Genomic DNA, 18,327 nt, shown 5'->3' with positions numbered 1-18,327 from the left:
ATACACAGTCTAATCCCACACAAACAGCTTGCATCTTGCTACTCTACACATAGACACATAGCCACTATCACGGAAAACCATGCCAGACATGCCGGATGCACCGTGGCAACACACCAGCATTGACTGAGAAGAGGCACCTTTGAGGCATAGAGACACCTTTATTAGTCATGTATTCGGGATTGCAGAGGCAACTCGGAGTACACATGAACGGGTCATGTGGAGTAACATGTGGGTCCAACACTGGAACCCCCCTTCTGCAGCACAAATGCGTGATAGCCATGGAACTGGCACACAAGTGTCGGCTAACAGCTAAACACTCCCTGCTGCTCACGGAGAGGCTGCCATACACCATTGATCCGCTGATGTGGAAGTCCCACTCCATGTCAAGCCAATGCAAACCGTATGTGTCCGAGGGCAGTGTAACACACATTGATGCCATCATCACAATCCACAATCCCATCACTGATGACTGTCAACAAGTCTGACCATCTATTCAGGTGTACCCAGCTGCATGTCATGTGTCCCATGGTGATGCGACATGTCTGCAGAGGAACCAAACATCGACAGGGGCAGTGTGCACACATCGTAAACAACTGCCACACCCAATACACCCCTGATGCATCCCTTAGCCTAAGGAGACTTCCAAACTTGTCCGTGCGTGTAACGCTGAGTCAGCACACGATGACGTGTCCATGAGGAATAGCAGTGCCACAACAATGCAACCAGCAGACGGCATGCGCAAGTACCTGGGGATGAGAGACACACAAGAAGTCAGCCAAAAAAAGCACAGCCACTTGCATGTGCATGTACTCGACACATGTAAGGATGACAACATGCTAGGTCACAATTATGACTGGGGAAATACACTCATCACTGGCAGCATCACTCCAGTGACACATCCACACACACCTCTGACTCACGTGCCATACATGCAGATGGACACACACATGGCAACACATGCGTCACGGGGACCAATGCGTGCACACACAGACACTGGCACTCACCACTAAGCAAAGAAGTCGCGTATGAGCCGACTCCGGATGTCCTCTTGAGGAACCACATCCTCCACATCACTAGCCCCATTGCCAAGACCTTGGTCCTCCACGGGTGGATGGTCCTGATCATCTTGATCCAGGATGAGTGGCACAGCTTTCTCAACTGCCATGTTGTGCAGCATGCAGCACACCATGAAGATTTTGCAGACCTTCGCCGGGGCATATGGGAGGGCGCCGCCGGTCTTGTGGAGGCATCTGAATCGGCTCTTCAGGAGGCCAAATGTCCTCTCTATCACTCGCCTTGTCCGGCCATGGGCGGTGTTGTAGCGGAGCTGGGCCGGCGTGATGGGGTTGCGGAGAGGTGTGATCAGCCATGGCATGTTGGGATAGCCAGCGTCCCCTACATGGAAAGCACTTGGACATAAGTAGGACAGGAGAAGCGGTCGTGCTGGAAGTCTACGCAAAATACAGAACAGACAGAGTGTACCCACCAACAACACATGCTCGTTCGTTGCGCAGCTGCGTCATCATCTCAGGCACCCTGCTACGCCTCATGATGTAGGCATCGTGTGCTGATCCTGGAAAACGAGCACAGACATGTGAAATCACCATGTTGGACAGACACACCACAAGGGCATTGATGGAGTGGTAGTGCTTGCGATTCCTGTACGCTACCTCCTGTGCCTGTGGTGGTACCAAAGCCACATGTGTCCCATCTATGGACCCAATGACATGGGGCATCCCTCCCAGGGCATAGAATCCACGCTTGACCCCAGTCAACATTTCAGGGGTTGGGAAATGGATGAACTCATCCAGGTGAAGCAACATGGCCTCTAAGAAATCATGCAGCACACGGCAGAACATGCTCTGGGACATGCCATCAGCATGAGCTATGGTATTTTGAAAGGTACCCGTGGCAAGAAAATGTAGGGCTGCCATTACCTTCAGCTTGGGTGTCAGTGCCGTAGGATACCTGTGCAGCTGTTGCAGGTGTGGTGCCAGCCTCGCCGTCAACTCCTCAATCAACGGTTGGGGGAAGCGGTAGCACCGGATACAGTCATTCTCCCGCATGTCAGCCAAGTCCGGAATTGCTCGGGGAAGAGGCGGCGCTCTGCAGTAATTTGGAAGTGACAAGGAAGAGTGAGTGCACTACAACAACAATTTTTTGGTGCTGAGCACATGTTAATCTGTCAATACACATATGCGACATACGGAGTCAGGTATGTGCCACATGCCCTGGACACGTATGGCTGCCATGTGACACTCCTACCAAGACCCAGCTACACACGGAGATTGTGAACCTCCACATGCCATGGCATGGGATTAGCTGTGTCCCAGTGTAAGTGAACAGCCAGACGCAACACAGGAGTGACATACATCAACACATCATCAGAAGTAGGCTGTCGATTTCAGAGACTGGTAGCGGAACACTAGAGCCACAGGTCACATGACATGACACTAGGACAGCCCACACACCTTGCCAATAAGGTGTACATGTAATGACTCACCACACATTCATAGAGAGGATGCAGACATGTCCTTGTTACGCTACTCCGTGTCCCATGCATACATACGCACCTCACATCTGATACCACATGTGGCCTGGTGTGCGTAACAGTGTGCCATGTCCATCTACACACAGACACATGTTGGTTGCTGCAACAGCTGATGCTTTTGAGGGAGCACCAACATCAAGCTAATGGGGACACCCCACACATACATGACATAGTATCATCGTGCACCGTGGGTACTGACATGTCTGGTGTGGTAACCCCTGTAGCGGGCATCAGGGGACACTTGCGTGTGTTGTTGACTGTGCCATGCCAGTGACGCTCATCCCAAGTGTGCAGTACGACATGCACACATGTCAAAGGAGTTAAGGGCATGCCTGGCACACATTGCACCGTCACACATAACATCTGTACACATCTCATCATACATCTGGTGCCTTCTCGACTCAGGTGTAATGTGCCACATCACAGCCTTTCACACCTGTGCCCCACACATGTAGTACTGCCCAGACAATGCCTTGATGTCCATCCATGGACAAGTATGTCAGCCCTATTCCTTCCGGTGTGCTGCCTGTCACCACTGTGATGTGTGAAAGGCACCGTACATTCGCTCAGAGGGCCTGTGTACGTTCCCTATCACTATGGGAGTGCTGCCGTATGTGTACCCATAGTGATAGTGAGCGCACACACGCGTGTACGGTCCGTATCACTATGGGTACACATACGCGAGAACACCCATAGTGAAAGTGAGCATACAGGCGTGTGTACGGTCCGTACCACTATGGGTACACATACGCGTGAACACCCATAGTGATAGTGAGCGTACGCACGCGTGTACGGTCCGTACCACTATGAGTACGCATACGCGAGAACACCCATAGTGATAGTGAGCGTACGCACGCGTGTACGGTCCGTATCACTATGGGTACACATGCGCGAGAACACCCATAGTGAAAGTGAGCGTACGCACGCGTGTACGGTCCATATCACTATGGGTACACATACGCGAGAACACCCATAGTGAAAGTGAGCGTACAGGCGTGTGTATGGTCCGTACCACTATGGGTACACATACGCGTGAACACCCATAGTGATAGTGAGCGTACGCATGCGTGTACGGTCCGTACCACTATGAGTATGCATACGCGAGAACACCCATAGTGATAGTGAGCGTACAGGCGTGTGTACGGTCCGTACCACTATGAGTACGCATACGCGAGAACACCCATAGTGATACGGACCGTACACACTTCAAAAAGTGAACAGAGCCGGTTCAATAGGTATGTAATAGGGCCTAATAAATAGGTACTTGATAAGAAACACGACAGAACTGGAACAGAAATAGACAAAATAAAGATCAAATCATAAGAGATTATAGGTATAAAGATAAACCTTTTTATTTAGCTTTTTTTATAGAAAAATTCATTTTCAATTTATATAAATATTTCTCATCAAAAACAAACATATATGAGTTTAATACAAACAATCATATTCCACCAATATATTAATCAAAAGTATTGTGAATACCCCACTCATAGCTTAAACTCAATCATACATACATTCAATCATAACCACATTCATAACATCAACTCGCATTATGGGTGACATCAAATTATCCTTGGGTGTTCGAATGGATGAATTGATTGTATCTCATCCAGACGCCTGTACGCTCACTTTCACTATGGGTGTTCTCGTATGCGTACTCATAGTGGTACGGACCCGTACACATGCCTGTACGCTCACTATCACTATGGGTGTTCTCGCGTATGCGTACTCATAGTGGTACGGACCGTACACGCGTGCGTACGCTCACTATCACTATGGGTACGCATACGCGAGCACACCCATAGTGATACGGACTGTACACAGGCCTGTACGGGCTGTTGCTATGCATTTGTGGTGCCCTAGGGCCCCGGTATGCACCGTACCTGTGTGTGAAACTCCAAATTACATAGGGGACACATGAGGGACAAATATAAAGGCCTACATGCATGCTGGTTGTCATGGAGACCAAGTTTAAAGTTTGAATTTTTTTCAGCAGGTGCACAGCAGTAGTCAGTTTGAATGAATCTACTTTGTTGCAATGTAGTTCTGGAGTTGACATCATGCTCAAGAAAAAAACACAATAAGAACCCACTGACTGTGCTAGGTTTGAAGGGATTGGAGGAAACATAGGATGCAAATGTGAGTGACCAATCACTCTGTACTCCTGTGCATGCAACAGGCCAGCAAGGAAGATATAAGGCAGCCAGGTCCCATGAGGGAGCACTTGCCTGCACATCTTTGGATTTGACGACCCAGCTGCTGCTACTGATTCCCTGGAACCATGTCAAGGTCTGTGGAGAGGTCACAGCCTTTCACCCTGGAGGAGAACCTGGCTTTGCTGGATGTGATCCTCCCACAGTACCCCCTGCTGTATGGGCGACCAGGGTATCAGGTGAGTGCAGAGTCTACTAGCACAGGGGGGGGGGATGCCTGATGTCTCCCAGCCAGTGCATGCTGTGGTGCATGTCTGCCGTCCTCACTTGCATTGTGTTTACTGTGACAATCACTGCATGGTGCATGCCACATTCTGCCTGTCTTGTCCTCCAGGGAATGTAGCCTCTACAGTCCTCATTTTATTATGTGGTCAGCCCAGTGTGACAGGTGACTGTACCCACAGATGTGTGTTAGTTCTGTGTACCTGTGCTGAGAGTGTCCACATGATGTGTTCGTACCCTGGACATCGGTGTGTGTCTAAGTCCCCTGTCATGTGGGTGGGTGCATATGCGGAGTGTGGCACCCGGGCTGCATGAGGGATGGCTATACCCTGCCCATGTGATGTGAGCAGGGAGCAGTGCTGTATGTCTGACGTGCAGAGCCAGCCCCACACCTGTGAGCCCCCCGTCTAGTGGCACATGTGCAGAGTGAGGTTTGTCGCTGCATTTGGCAATGGCAGGTGAATGTCCTGTGCCTGTGTGTGTCTGTGTACTCTGCTGCGGTAGCATCAGTGACCTGTGGCATGTGACTGCTTAGAGGTGCTGCACATTATCCTGGTGTACCTACTGATGCACAGTGTGAGCCTGGATCATTGATTGTGTCGTTGCCCTCATTCCACCTGTGTACTTTCAATGGCACGTACTGCTTTTGCCCTTCCCCAGAGGATCATGTCCCTATGACAACGGTGCAATGCGTTGGATGCATACTATGCCTTGTTGTAAACAGCAAATTTGTTCTAATATGTCTCTCTGTGACCTGTGCCTGGTGTATTGATGTAGTGTCACTTGTTCATCCTCACAGGTAGGCGCCTCTGCCAAGAAGCAGATATGGATGAACGCCGTCAGTGCCGTGAGGAGGACGGAGGGTCGCAAGCGGCGCCTGGCCCAGGTGAGGAAACGGTGGCAGGATATCCAGTGCTGGACGTGGAGGATCGCACGGGTCCTGCTGGGGGACTCACCTGAGACCCATAAGAACCGCGGGCGCCGCCGTCTGACCCACATCCACAAGCGTGTGCTGGCGGTGGTATTTCCAGACTTGGACAGGCGCTTACAGGAGAAGCAGCAGCAGGAAGGGGGTAGGTACATGTGTGTTTGTTGTGTGTCACCAGCATTTGTAAGTGCACAGTTGCATGGATACACTGCCAGGGTTTAAAGGTGCTGTGCAGATCCAGTTACCCACAGTATAGCGGTGCTCTCCTGCCTCCCTTCCCCTCCTTGCAATGTGTTCCCTGGTCTGTGTGTAGTCACTCCTTCACAAGGTAATGTAGGCTGGCGCTTTCTCCACGTGAACTATGCCTGTAGCATCATGTGTGGGGGTGGTGTGTAACAGGTTTTGGGACCTTGCCTGTGCCCTGTCCAGTTCAGTACATGTGGGTTCCATGTCAGTTGTCACTGATGCTGAGTCCAGACATGGGAGTTAGTCTCTCAAGTGTCATGCCTTACAGCACGCATGTCCTATGTTGTGGCCTGTGACATGATGTGCATGAGTGTGCGATACGCATAGTGCAGGGATGGTGGCGTGTGTTGCAGTCATTCCCATTCAGGACCATGGAGTTGTGTGGCCACTACTGTCCCCTGGGGCATATTTTCCTAGGTGTCATGTGTGTCATCACAAAACGTGGACACTCTCAGTGTCTACAGCATAGGTTGTGCTCTGTGCCATTGTCCCCTGGCACCATGTATATTGACGTAAAATGTAGTACAAGTGTCCACTGTACAGCCTGACCTGATTTTCCTTGTTCATACTCACGGTGGCCAGTGCCTGTGTGTCTTGTTACAATCATCTGATGATGACCATTTGTACATGATTATTTGGACAGGCGCACCTTGGGTATTTGGCGTCCAATCTTGCATTTATGCAGCCCCTGTGTATTTCACCCAGACTAAGAGATGTAAGTGCTTCCTGTGTCTCAACAAATTGTCTCATGTAGGGGGTGGTTGGTGCGGGCAAAGCCTACATGTCAAAACCTGAAATCTCCTTGCTAGGTCTGGCCAGTGTGTGATGTTTGTCTGGACATACACTCAAGGTGCAGTGAGCCAGTCATGTTGGGCATATTTTCAGTATTACCTATGCAGCATGTGCCTCAAGTTCATGGATATGGTCCCTGCTCATCCCTATTTTCGGCAACGCTGTGTGGTGCAGATGCAGTGCTGGATTGTCCCCAGGGCCTGGCTCCTATGTCAAACTCCATTTCATGTCATTTGCCATTGTGTCATGCTCTCCATGGATTTTCAGTGGCATGGTGGGTCAACCAACTGTGTGTTGCATGCCCTACATCTGTACCTTGTTTTGTAGATGTTACTGATCTTTCTTTTCAGTTTATGCACTGTAACCTATGTAGATTGGACTCATGTGACATATGTATACAGGTGTGTGATTATTTGCTGTCTCTTCACCTTGCCCACAGCATCGTCGGGGGACACGGAGGGAGACATGAGCACAGACGGAGCGGAGGGACTGAGCACCAGTGCCAGCGTTGACATCGTGGCTGGCACATTGAGTGGAACTGAGGCGGAGGAGAGTGAGGCCGAGGACCTATCCACTGGCACGACAGAATATGAAGCTGACGGGTCCGAGGACGATCTCTCCGAGTGGGCGGAGGCTGCACCAGCAGCTGACAGCGGCACAACATCTTACCCCGCCCCCTCCATTGCCATCAGCCGCCTCCCACTTGCTCGTGTCCCTTCCCAGCGTGCCCGGTCACCACATGTCTCCTTCCTGCCAGGCACCGCACCCCCTGCCCCTGTCTCCACTGCTGCCACCAATGCCGAGTCTGTGGACATCCAGCGGCAGTTACAGGTGGGTCAGGCTGCGATGCTTAATGTCCTCCATGGCCACAGCCAAGTGCTGAACAACATGGAGGCATACTTGGAGGGCATTTTTTCATCGCAGGCTGACCAACGCAACTTGCTGAGGTCCATTGACTCGACACTGACTGCAGCAGTGGGTCTCCTGCAGCGCTACGTCCAACCCCCTACCCCTGACCCATCCACACTTCCCACTCCCATGCCTGTCCCACGTACACCCAGACATCAGCATGCACCCACCACAACAGACACAGGCACCACACCAGCAGGGAAGGTCATACGCGCACCTCCTGGCACGCACACACAGGGTGAAGTAGGCACACCCACTGGGTCGGGGGGCAAACGTAAGTCACACAGCCAGAGTGGGAGTCCGCATTCCACCAAATCCACTCCCTCCAAATCCCCTCCCCTCTGCTCTCCTGGCCACATATCCGGCAAAGACTCCTTCATGGCCGCTCTGTCCCTGAGCCCCACTGTGACACCACCCCGCAAGCGGTCAAGGGAGTCCCCGGTCTGGGTGGTTGAGTCCCCCCCCTGTCCACACCCTCCCCCAGTGGCGCTGCGACCCATCCCTCCACCCCCCCCTCCTTGGGGCCTGTGGTTCCTTCGGGTGCAGGGGAGTCGCTGGAGGACCTTGCTAAGGTGAGCAGCGCCATCCTGGCCTCCGCCTTTGGCCCTGCCCCACCCCCTGTGGTGGAGTCCTCCATCCCTGCACCCACGACGCCTACCCTTCGCCCTCATGTCCCTGCGGTGCCTGGTGCTTCCCCCCCACATGATGCCCTCCCCGCTCTGGAAGACAAAGGAGTCTGACTGTGCAGGCAAGCTAGGGGACACGCGTCCCACTGTGTCCCCCACCTGGATTGGAACTTTGGATTGCCCTATGGGCATTGTACTTTTTGAACTGTCAAGGGACAAACATATTTTTGGATGCTGATTAAAGCAATTTATTTTTCCTTAGTACACTACTGTCTGTCTGGTATTGCTGTTGGTCGACCTGCCCCATTATTTTGGGTGGTGATTATGTGTTGGGTGTGTGGGAATTGTCGTCTTGTGCTGGTCATAGGGGGGATCCTGGTATCTGTGTGCCATCACAAGCTGTTGGCTACATAACTTTGTTCATGTAAGCAGTTACTGCATGGTGACATCGTCCCAAGGTGTGTTCCTTCCTCTGTGTAACCTGACTTCTTCCCTGCAGGGTCTTTCCAATATGTGGTGCTGAGCTGTGTCTACATTGGCTGGGTGTGTGACGGACTCGTTAGACTTGGCCCATGCATGCTGAGCGATGTCTCCACCTGCATCATTCGTGGCGTCCTTGGTGGTCACTGTACTTGTGTATGTAGACTGTTGCCATGACTTCATGTGTACATGTATTCTTTTAGGGGCTATGCATATGTATACTTCCAGCCTCGCACACATGTGGTACATGGACTGCAGGATCTTTGTGCACCTGACTGACATTTGTGGGCGTTGGATCTGTGGGTACTCCACCCTTTTCTTTGCAGGGGCACTGCTGTGAGTGTTAGGCACCCACCCCTCCTGTGTCTGGGCACTGCTGGGAGTGATAGGCACACACCCCTCCTGTCTCTGGGCACTGCTGGGAGTGATAGGCACACACCCCTCCTGCGTCTGGGCACTGCTGGGAGGACTCTGCACACACCCCTCCTATGTCTGGGCACTGCTGGGAGGACTCTGCACCCACCCCTCCTGTCTCTGGGCACTGCTGGGAGTGATAGGCACCCACCCCTCCTGCGTCTGGGCACTGCTGGGAGGACTCTGCACCCACCCCTCCTGTCTCTGGGCACTGCTGGGAGTGATAGGCACACACCCCTCCTGTGTCTGGGCACTGCTGGGAGGACTCTGCACCCACCCCTCCTGTCTCTGGGCACTGCTGGGAGGACTCTGCACCCACCCCTCCTGTCTCTGGGCACTGCTGGGAGGACTCTGCACACACCCCTCCTGCGTCTGGGCACTGCTGGGAGGACTCTGCACACACCACTCTTGTGACAGGGCACTGCTGGGAGGACTCTACACCCACCCCTCCTGTCTCTAGGCACTGCTGGGAGTGATAGGCACACACCACTCTTGTGACTGGGCACTGCTGGGAGGACTCTGCACACACCCCTCCTATTTCAGGATATGTACGCTTAGTACATACACGGGTGTGGGTTCGCTCCATGCATACGAGGTGGGGGTAGGGTCCGTACATACATGGTTGGGGTGGGGGTACGCTCCATATGTACGCGGGTGAGGGTACGGGTCGTACTTACACTGTTGGGGTGGGGGTACGATCCATACGTACGCGGGTGAGGGTACGGGTCGTACTTACACTGTTGGGGTGGGGGTACGCTCCATACGTACGCAGGTGAGGGTATGGGTCGTACTTACACTGTTGGGGTGGGGGTACGCTCCATACGTACACGGGTGAGGGTACGGGTCGTACTTACACGGTTGGGGTGGGGGTACGGTCCGTACATACACTGTTGGGGTGGGGGTACGCTCCATACATACACGTGTGAGGGTACGGGTCGTACTTACATTGTTGGGGTTGGGGGTACGCTCCATGCATACGGGGGTGGGGGTACGGTCCGTACATATCCGTCCCCACGCTATGTGATGCTTGTGTGGGCCGTACACAGACCTTTGCCACGTGGGTACAGCCGTCCCGCCATTGTTGGGATGACGTAGGTGTGGGCGTGGTACGACTCGTACCCACGCTCTTAAGGCGTGGGTACGGGACGTACCTGTATTGTTGTGTTGCCGGTTCGCGTCGTCAAGCACTTCTGTTGTGGCGGACGCTGGCTTTGCTGGACACGCCCCCACCCCCTCGTAGTGACCAGGGCCTGGGGGTCAGGTATGTCCAGGGCATGTGTGCTGTGTGACTTTGGTGGGGGTTTTGTGGCCTGCTCCTGGTCCGGCCCCCCCCTTTCACCCCTCCCTTTGTTGTTCTGACCTTCTGCGGCGTCTGCGTCGTAACCTGTAGAGGAGGTCGACTGCTATGAGGGCCGGGATGACACGTAGGTTCGGGTCCATGTCTGTTCGTCGCGTGCAGGTACTCCTTGTTCGCGTCGTCCTGATTTCCCGGCCGGAAAATATTCACCGTGCGGGATGACGTCGGTGCGAATCGTAATTTCTGGTTCGTGAATGGCAGGCTGCGTGCGTCCCGACGTCACGTCGGCGCTTTCCCGGATCACATTTGTATGTTTATTTTCGTCGGTCGGGGTTTGTACGATTCGTACGGAAATGGTATTTCCGTGCGAATCGTAATTCCATGTTTGTATATTTTTTCGACCGAGAATATGCTCTGTCCGACGGTTCGTACCCGGTTTTTACTGGATCGTGATCGGCACCTCAAACTTTTAAAAAACACATAATTAATTAATAATTATCTAACTAATTATTTGAAATTAACAAGGAATTTAAAAACAATAAATAATAATTTAATTTACACAATTAACAATATAAAACAACTTAAAATAAATGTTATAATAATGTTTTTTTTAAATATATTGAAATTAAATTACTTCCCATCCTACTCCCCTATCAACACACAACACACTCTAAAAAAATGACACAAATAACAAAATTAGTAAATAATTAATAATTATCAATACCGAATTCATAAATAATTAACAATATATCATTTACCACAATTTTCAAATATAACATTTAAAATACATAAATATTAAATAATTAAAAATATAAATTAATTCATTATTATTAAATTACTTTCCACCCTACTCCCCTACAACCCACAACCCACTCCTAAAAAAAATAACACAATTTACATATTTACCAATGAATTATTAATGATTAACAAACAATTAATAACAAATTAATAATAAATTATTTACCACAATTAACAATATAAAAATATAAATACCAAATTATTAATTAATAAACATCATTAAGTAATTAATTAATTATAATTAAATTACTTTCCACCATATTCCCCTATAAACCAACAACCCGGTCCTAAATAATAACAAAATTATTTTATTTATCAAATAGTTAATAATTGACAACCAATTAACAACTAATTGTTAAAGATATTAATTACCACAACCCGCTATGGAATAAAAACGCAAAATGTAATTAAAAAGAATTAACAACTTCTAAAAATTATTATTACATTTATTATAATTAAATTACTTCCCACCCTATTCCCCTATAAACCCACAACCCGCTACTGATCTAAAACGCAAAATTTACTTTAAAAAAAATAACAACTTCTTAAAATGTAGTTCATATATTAAAAAATACATACAATACTTAAACAAAAATATAGAGCATATACATTTAAAATACATACTAAAATACATAACACAAATACAAACATCGATATTATTAACAATATTTTTACAAATGATATTACTGTCTTCGATATTTAAAAAAAACGATATCTCTCACCTTACTATCGGTATTCTGGTCCACAATATTCTTGTAGTCGATATTCTTGTACCTCAATATTTTAAACTCGATATTATGGTACTTCGGAATTTTTTTGCGATATTCTGTCTGTTCACCCTCCGAAGCAGTTGAGAGGTTCAGCTATATCAGGAGGCAAGGGTCAGCTTCATCTGTCACCAGGAAACCATTGTTTACAATGTGTAAAGAAGTTGTATCCATGCTGCAGTATGATCTGAATTTAGATTTGCAGTCATGCAGTACATGGTTGGTATTGATGTGATCTTGCATTTGAATGCAAACTGCTATCTCTATAGTCTTGCTGATGAATGGCAGGAGTGTTCTGGACCACCAGTTGGCAATGTCATCATGCTTTATTGTAGGTTTCTTTAGGGGTGGGAGGGTCTGGTCTGTCTTGGGAGGTTCTATGAAGATGCCTTGATTGAGAGAGGTGTTGGCATTGGTAAGGGGATGAGAGAGCTTCTCCAGAGATAGCTCTGACAAAGGACAATATCAAATATCATCTTCATTGGAGGTGGCTTTAAAGGATGATCACTATTGGATGCTCCAAGAAGAGGTGCGTCTAAAAATAAAAGCAGGCTTGGTGTTATTGATGTTCTATATTATCAGAGCTTCTGTATTTTGTGTACTGGGGACGTAGTTGGTGGCAATGCACCTTTATGGAGTGAGGCACCGGAGGGTCAAGTAGGGGGTTGATGTAGTACTTGATGTTCGTTAAGAGTATTTTGCATGTGCTGATAGTGTCACAGATGGTGCTGGTATAGTACTTTACTTTGGCTGATATGATGATGGCCTGCCTGTTGCATGAAGGGACTTAAATAGCATCAGGTTATCAGGGTTTTACATTTCTTTCATTTTCTTTCCTCTCTGCAAATGTACCATTTGTTGTTAATGAGGTCTGTGGCAAACCAGGCTGGTAAAGGTTTTGGCTTGCACTATTATGTTTTACTTGGTGTGTGTGCTGTCATGTTTTTCATAAAAATGTTGAAGTTGGTTATTAGGCTCTTGATTTCAGGCTCAGAGCTGGGAAATGAATGTAAGCATTGTGTCTTTGATGGAGAAGTCTATGAAGACTCTGAGGTTTAGCGTTATCTTTTGAGTTGATCTTTGAGTTTATTGATTGGAAGCTGAGAAAGGCGATAGGATGACAAGGTGGTCCGCCTAACCCAGGGCTGTGGGTGATTTCCATTCTATTGTTGGTAGTGGTTCGATGACAATGTTAAAGGTATGGCCTTTGGAGTGTGTGGTTTGGTTTATGTGCTCACCATGATGAATGTGACAATAAGGTTCAGGAGGGTATCTCTTGTACTTTTTCTGCCCTCACATTTTCTGGGAAGTTAAAGTCAATCAGGAGGGTTCCCAGAGCCTGTCACATGTATGACATGGTGAGATCAGTCTGAAAACGCATCAAGAAAGTCCTTGTGCTGCCCGGGACACCTCTAAATGAAAAAGAATGCGGCATTTCAAGAGCTGCATTCATTTGAGTGTCACCTGTTTGCTATGGTACAGAACCAGGTCTTATGGATGACTGTAATGCCTTTGTCCTTCTTATATGTGTGTTCTGCATGACTAAGACAATCAACATGTGAGAGGATGAGGGCGGTCAACCACGTTTCTGTAATGAAGACTGTATCAAGCTTGTGAGAGGTCCTGAGGTCTGTGCGATAATGAGAATAAGTTAGTATGTGAGTTTGCAAATGTGTTTCAGTCAGAGGGATATGTATAAAGCTGAGTCTATGTGTTATGGAATGCTGTTTAGTGTTTGGTCTTGGTTTGGAAGTGTTTGTGGTAATGGGTAGTGTACGGGCTGGATGAGGCAAATGACTATACGTTACCTTGTAAGTTGCAGTGTAACTGAAAGCCCATTCTGGAACTATTAGCCCCAAACGGGCAATGCTGTTATCTGTGTCTGCCCTCTGCTGGGGACGCCAGGATGGTGGGCACCCTAAGAAGCTGATTTAAGTAAGCAGAATGAAGGAAATAATGTCAGTTCCTGAAGACATGAATGCTGGGAAATGCAGCAATATCACTTTTTGTGGCATAAATGACGAAGAAAGAAATCTGCTTGCCTAGCTTCGTATTTAAAAGACGGTTTTGACAGGACCCAGTAATGATATTTCCTGGAGAGGAGCATGCCTGGAAATGCAATGATAGAACTTCTTGTGGCAATGAATGCTGAAGAATGAAGTCTGCTGGTATGGCTTCTTCGTTTAAAGATGAGTTTGGTGGAAAAACAGTAATGTCACTTCTTTTTTAAGTTTAAAAGAAAAATTTTATTGAAACAATTAAAGGTATCCATATTATAGGCAATAACAATAAATACATATCAAGGTAATCCATTGACAAAGAGCAAAAAGAAAACGATAATTTCATGCCATCACATTACAATCGACTTATACTGCATAAAAATAAAAGACAAACTCATGGGTAGAAGATATGCTAGCAATGCATAGAAAATGACTCAAAACAGTGTTAAAAATTTGGAAGTAAATCTGGGAACGTATAAGGGGTTCATGGGGGCTTCAAGACCTCAGGTTGGGACGGCTTTATCTGAGAGGATTTTTTAGCACACATATCGAGGAACAATGTAACAGGGGACCACAGGTCCAGACGTTTCGTTGCCAACTGCACGGGATATACAAAGGAGGTGCCCAGTCTGTGATTATGGCAGATTACATACCACCACGCCTTATAAGAGATTTTAGTAGAATCCTTCCAATTAACCGTGATCTGCTGAAACGCAGCCGCTAACAACAGATCAACAATTTTAGTATTACCTGGGACATTCTCCCAGCATGGTGAGAGACTTCCCAAGAAAATATGAGGGGTAGAAAAAGGAAATGCAGTGTCAAAAATTAAATTTATTTGGGACCAAACTCGCTCCCAAAAGTAATGTCACTTCTTGAAGAGGTGAATGAGTGGGAAATGTAGCAATGTCACTTCCTAGTGGGGGATGCTGTCAAAGGCAATGATGCCATTTACTGTGGAAATGGTTGACGGAGACATGATGATGAATAGAAATGTGTGAAATTGCCATTGTGCGGCTTTGGGTAATGTAGGTTAGGTAGCTCAGGTGAACACTCACTCCTTCATTAAAGGCTACAGATGCAAACACATGAGGGCAGTAAAGTAACATTTACTGGCCCACTTGAAAAAGCGTCCAGGTGTGATATGTGCTATTTTAATATAGTTTCAACACTTTTGGTGGAGCTTCCATCGCACACTGTCTTGCCAGGGGAAAAGATGATGTTAGATGAGGTTATATTTGGAAAAGAAAGAAGCCACTTTCATCCATACAATACAGAGCAGATGCCATGTTTAGGTCTCGCCTGACCCAGCGCATATGCTGGTCTGGCGAGACTTATTGAGAGGGCTCCAAAAAGTGCTACCAGGCCAGCCTAGAGCCACAGTGCATGTGCGCGGGCGCACGCGCCGCGCTTTACCGCGATTACTTTCACTTTCGCGGCCGCTTTGATGTTTGATCGCGATCGTGATCACTTTCCTGGCCGCATGGCCGCTTATTTACACTTAATGTCCCTCCTGTATGCTTTGTGTCTTGCTGGGCATCATGGTGCTCGACGTGCTCCACCCCCAGGCCCTGGTGGTACTTCAGATCTTCCGTGTACTTTGTCATGCCACCCTGGGTATTTAACTGGCATATCCACCCACTCCTTACCTCTAGGTTCTCTGTGAGCCTTCCAGCCCTCTTGTTTCTTCGTGTCCCGCTCTCCTTTTTCTTTGCACACTCCAGTGGCTCTCTTGGTTCTTCATGCTCACGGCTATCTTGGCGCTTTGTGGCCCTTCCCCAGCTCTCTTGGTGCTTTGAGGCCCTTCCCCAGCTCTCTTGGTGCTTTGTGGCCCCTTCTTAGTGATGCCAGTGCTTTGCAGTTTCTGCCCTTTAGTGTTATTCTAAGTCCTTTTCTCTGCTGTGTCAGTTCAGTGTTTATGGTAACTTCTCTAGGGTACATTTGTCACCCTTCCTGTTCCCTGTAACCCAGTCCCACCCCTCGTTACTTGGTATCCGCAGTCACAACCCTCCGTGCTCGGTGCCATAACCTCAAACCCTCTGGTTTTGTGTTCTGGTGTGCCTACATGCCTACCCCATCTGCCCCCTCTCACCTCCCCAGTGGTGCATCCTTTATTTTTTCAAATAAGCATGAGGCTTGCTTCTGTTTTCTGTATTTCATCTTTGATGCAGTCTGATGCGGTGTGAATAGAAGGGTTTATCATGCGCCTCCTGATCCATACGGTCTATTAGCTTGCTTTGTGCTAGGATGGTTTGAGGCCTGCTGATTGTAACCATTAGAGCTAAGTAAAGTTGCTTGGGGTTTTCCAGTTTGTAGTCAATCTGAAGTGGAGTCGGTTTGTTTGCCAACTTGTTCTGCAAAGGAGGATCCGAGAAGCATTGGGTACAGTTAGCGAGATTTTGGGACCTGTGCTGTACCTTATACATTGCCCGTCAGGCTTCTTCGTGTGCTCTGATTCTGAGTGACTGATTGTTTACAGCCGGTAGTGCTAATTTCGCAAACTCGCCATTTTTCCCTGTGCACTTTCTGCAAAGCAGTACCTCGTTAAATGTGCATGGAGAAAATTCGGAACAAAGGAAAGTGTGTAGACTTTAGGTGCAGTGACTCAATACTGCACCCAATACCCTCTTCAAACCCAGAAAACTAGGAATGGGAAGGTAAAATAAAGCCGCTATGTGCAATAATGAATGAACTCTTGGGTTTATGTTACTGCCTTATAAATTTGAGAACCAAACAAGACCGTTACTCTTGTCGAGTTACCATTAATGTGCTGTGACCTACATTTCCACGTGAAAGAACACCACATCTTCTACCATTACGGATTCTTGCCATTGTGATGCCTTAAGAGGCCTAATTTGCATGGCAGCGCATAGGCGCTTAATAATACACGGAAGCCGACTTGTGGTCAGTATGCACGCGGCTCCGACTAACTCCGTCGAGGCCACGCCCCTTTGTTTAACCTCGCTAGCGTCTGACGTCACGCATCAGCGCTAGCGCGTCCCGGCAGCGCGGAAGGCTAGAACGCCTCACGCACGCCGGACACTACACTCCTTCCAACCTTTATAAACATTAAGCAAAACATAGGACCAAAAATTCAACGATGAGTCTGTTACCAGTCTGCCAGTCCTTACAGGTTACACCATATAGTCCGCCAGCTGGGATGACGGTGCCGGGTTCTTCCTCAGGTTGGGTGTAGCGGGACGGACCGCCTCTGGAAAGGGCCACATCGAGGGCTCTGCGCCTTGGGGTGTTAGGCTCTGCCCGGGCTGGGGAACCGCCAGGCAGACTACCCCCCGGGGTGGCTGGGATGAACTGGGAACCACCATCCTCACTCCGACCGTCCTCCCCCTCCTGATCTCCGCTCGGCTGGTCGGGGTCCGGCCCTTCTGGCTCGGCCCCGGGACGTGAAGGTGTTCCTGGGTGGACCTTTTTGAAGAACGACACATCTCGCGTGACCGTTTCAGCTCCTCTTTGAGCGGTCACCATCGTGCCTGTCCGGCGGGTGACAACCCATGGTTGTGGTTCAAATGGAAGTCTGAACTTGCTGCCTGGGTAGCGGTCCTTTACATACACTCGGTCCTGTCGTTTTATCGTGGACTCTTTAGCACCCCTTCGCTGGCTGGCGTGGTCATTCGAGCGCATCCGATTGGCTAGGGTCTTCTCATTTGGGGCTTGTGCCGGAACCCAAGTGGGGTGGTGTGGGATCGTGTAACTTACAATTCGTCCCATGGTGGCTGTTCCTGGTGCTGCCTCGGTTGTGACATGGGGGGTCATCCGGTATTCCCGCAGGAAACTGTATATCGCTCTCTCCAGTGGAGATCCATCAGCCATGGCGATGCGAATGGTTTTGTTGAGTGTCCTCATAAACGTCTCCACCTCTCCATTGGCTTGGGGCCACCTTGGTGTTATTTTGCGGTGGTGGATCCCCCAGCTCTTGAGGTACTCGGCAAACTCCTGCCCCTGGAAAGGCGGTCCATTGTCGGTCTTGACCACCCCGAAGATGCCATGAGTGGCGATGGTTTTCTCGAATTTCGCTATGACTTCCGTGGCTGTCTGGCTCCCCACAATTTCAACCTCTGGGTAC

The sequence above is a fragment of the Triturus cristatus genome, chromosome 10 (genome assembly GCF_964204655.1).
Source record: "Triturus cristatus chromosome 10, aTriCri1.1, whole genome shotgun sequence".
Classification (NCBI taxonomy): Eukaryota; Metazoa; Chordata; class Amphibia; order Caudata; family Salamandridae; genus Triturus; species Triturus cristatus.
This window is presented reverse-complemented; position numbering follows the sequence as displayed.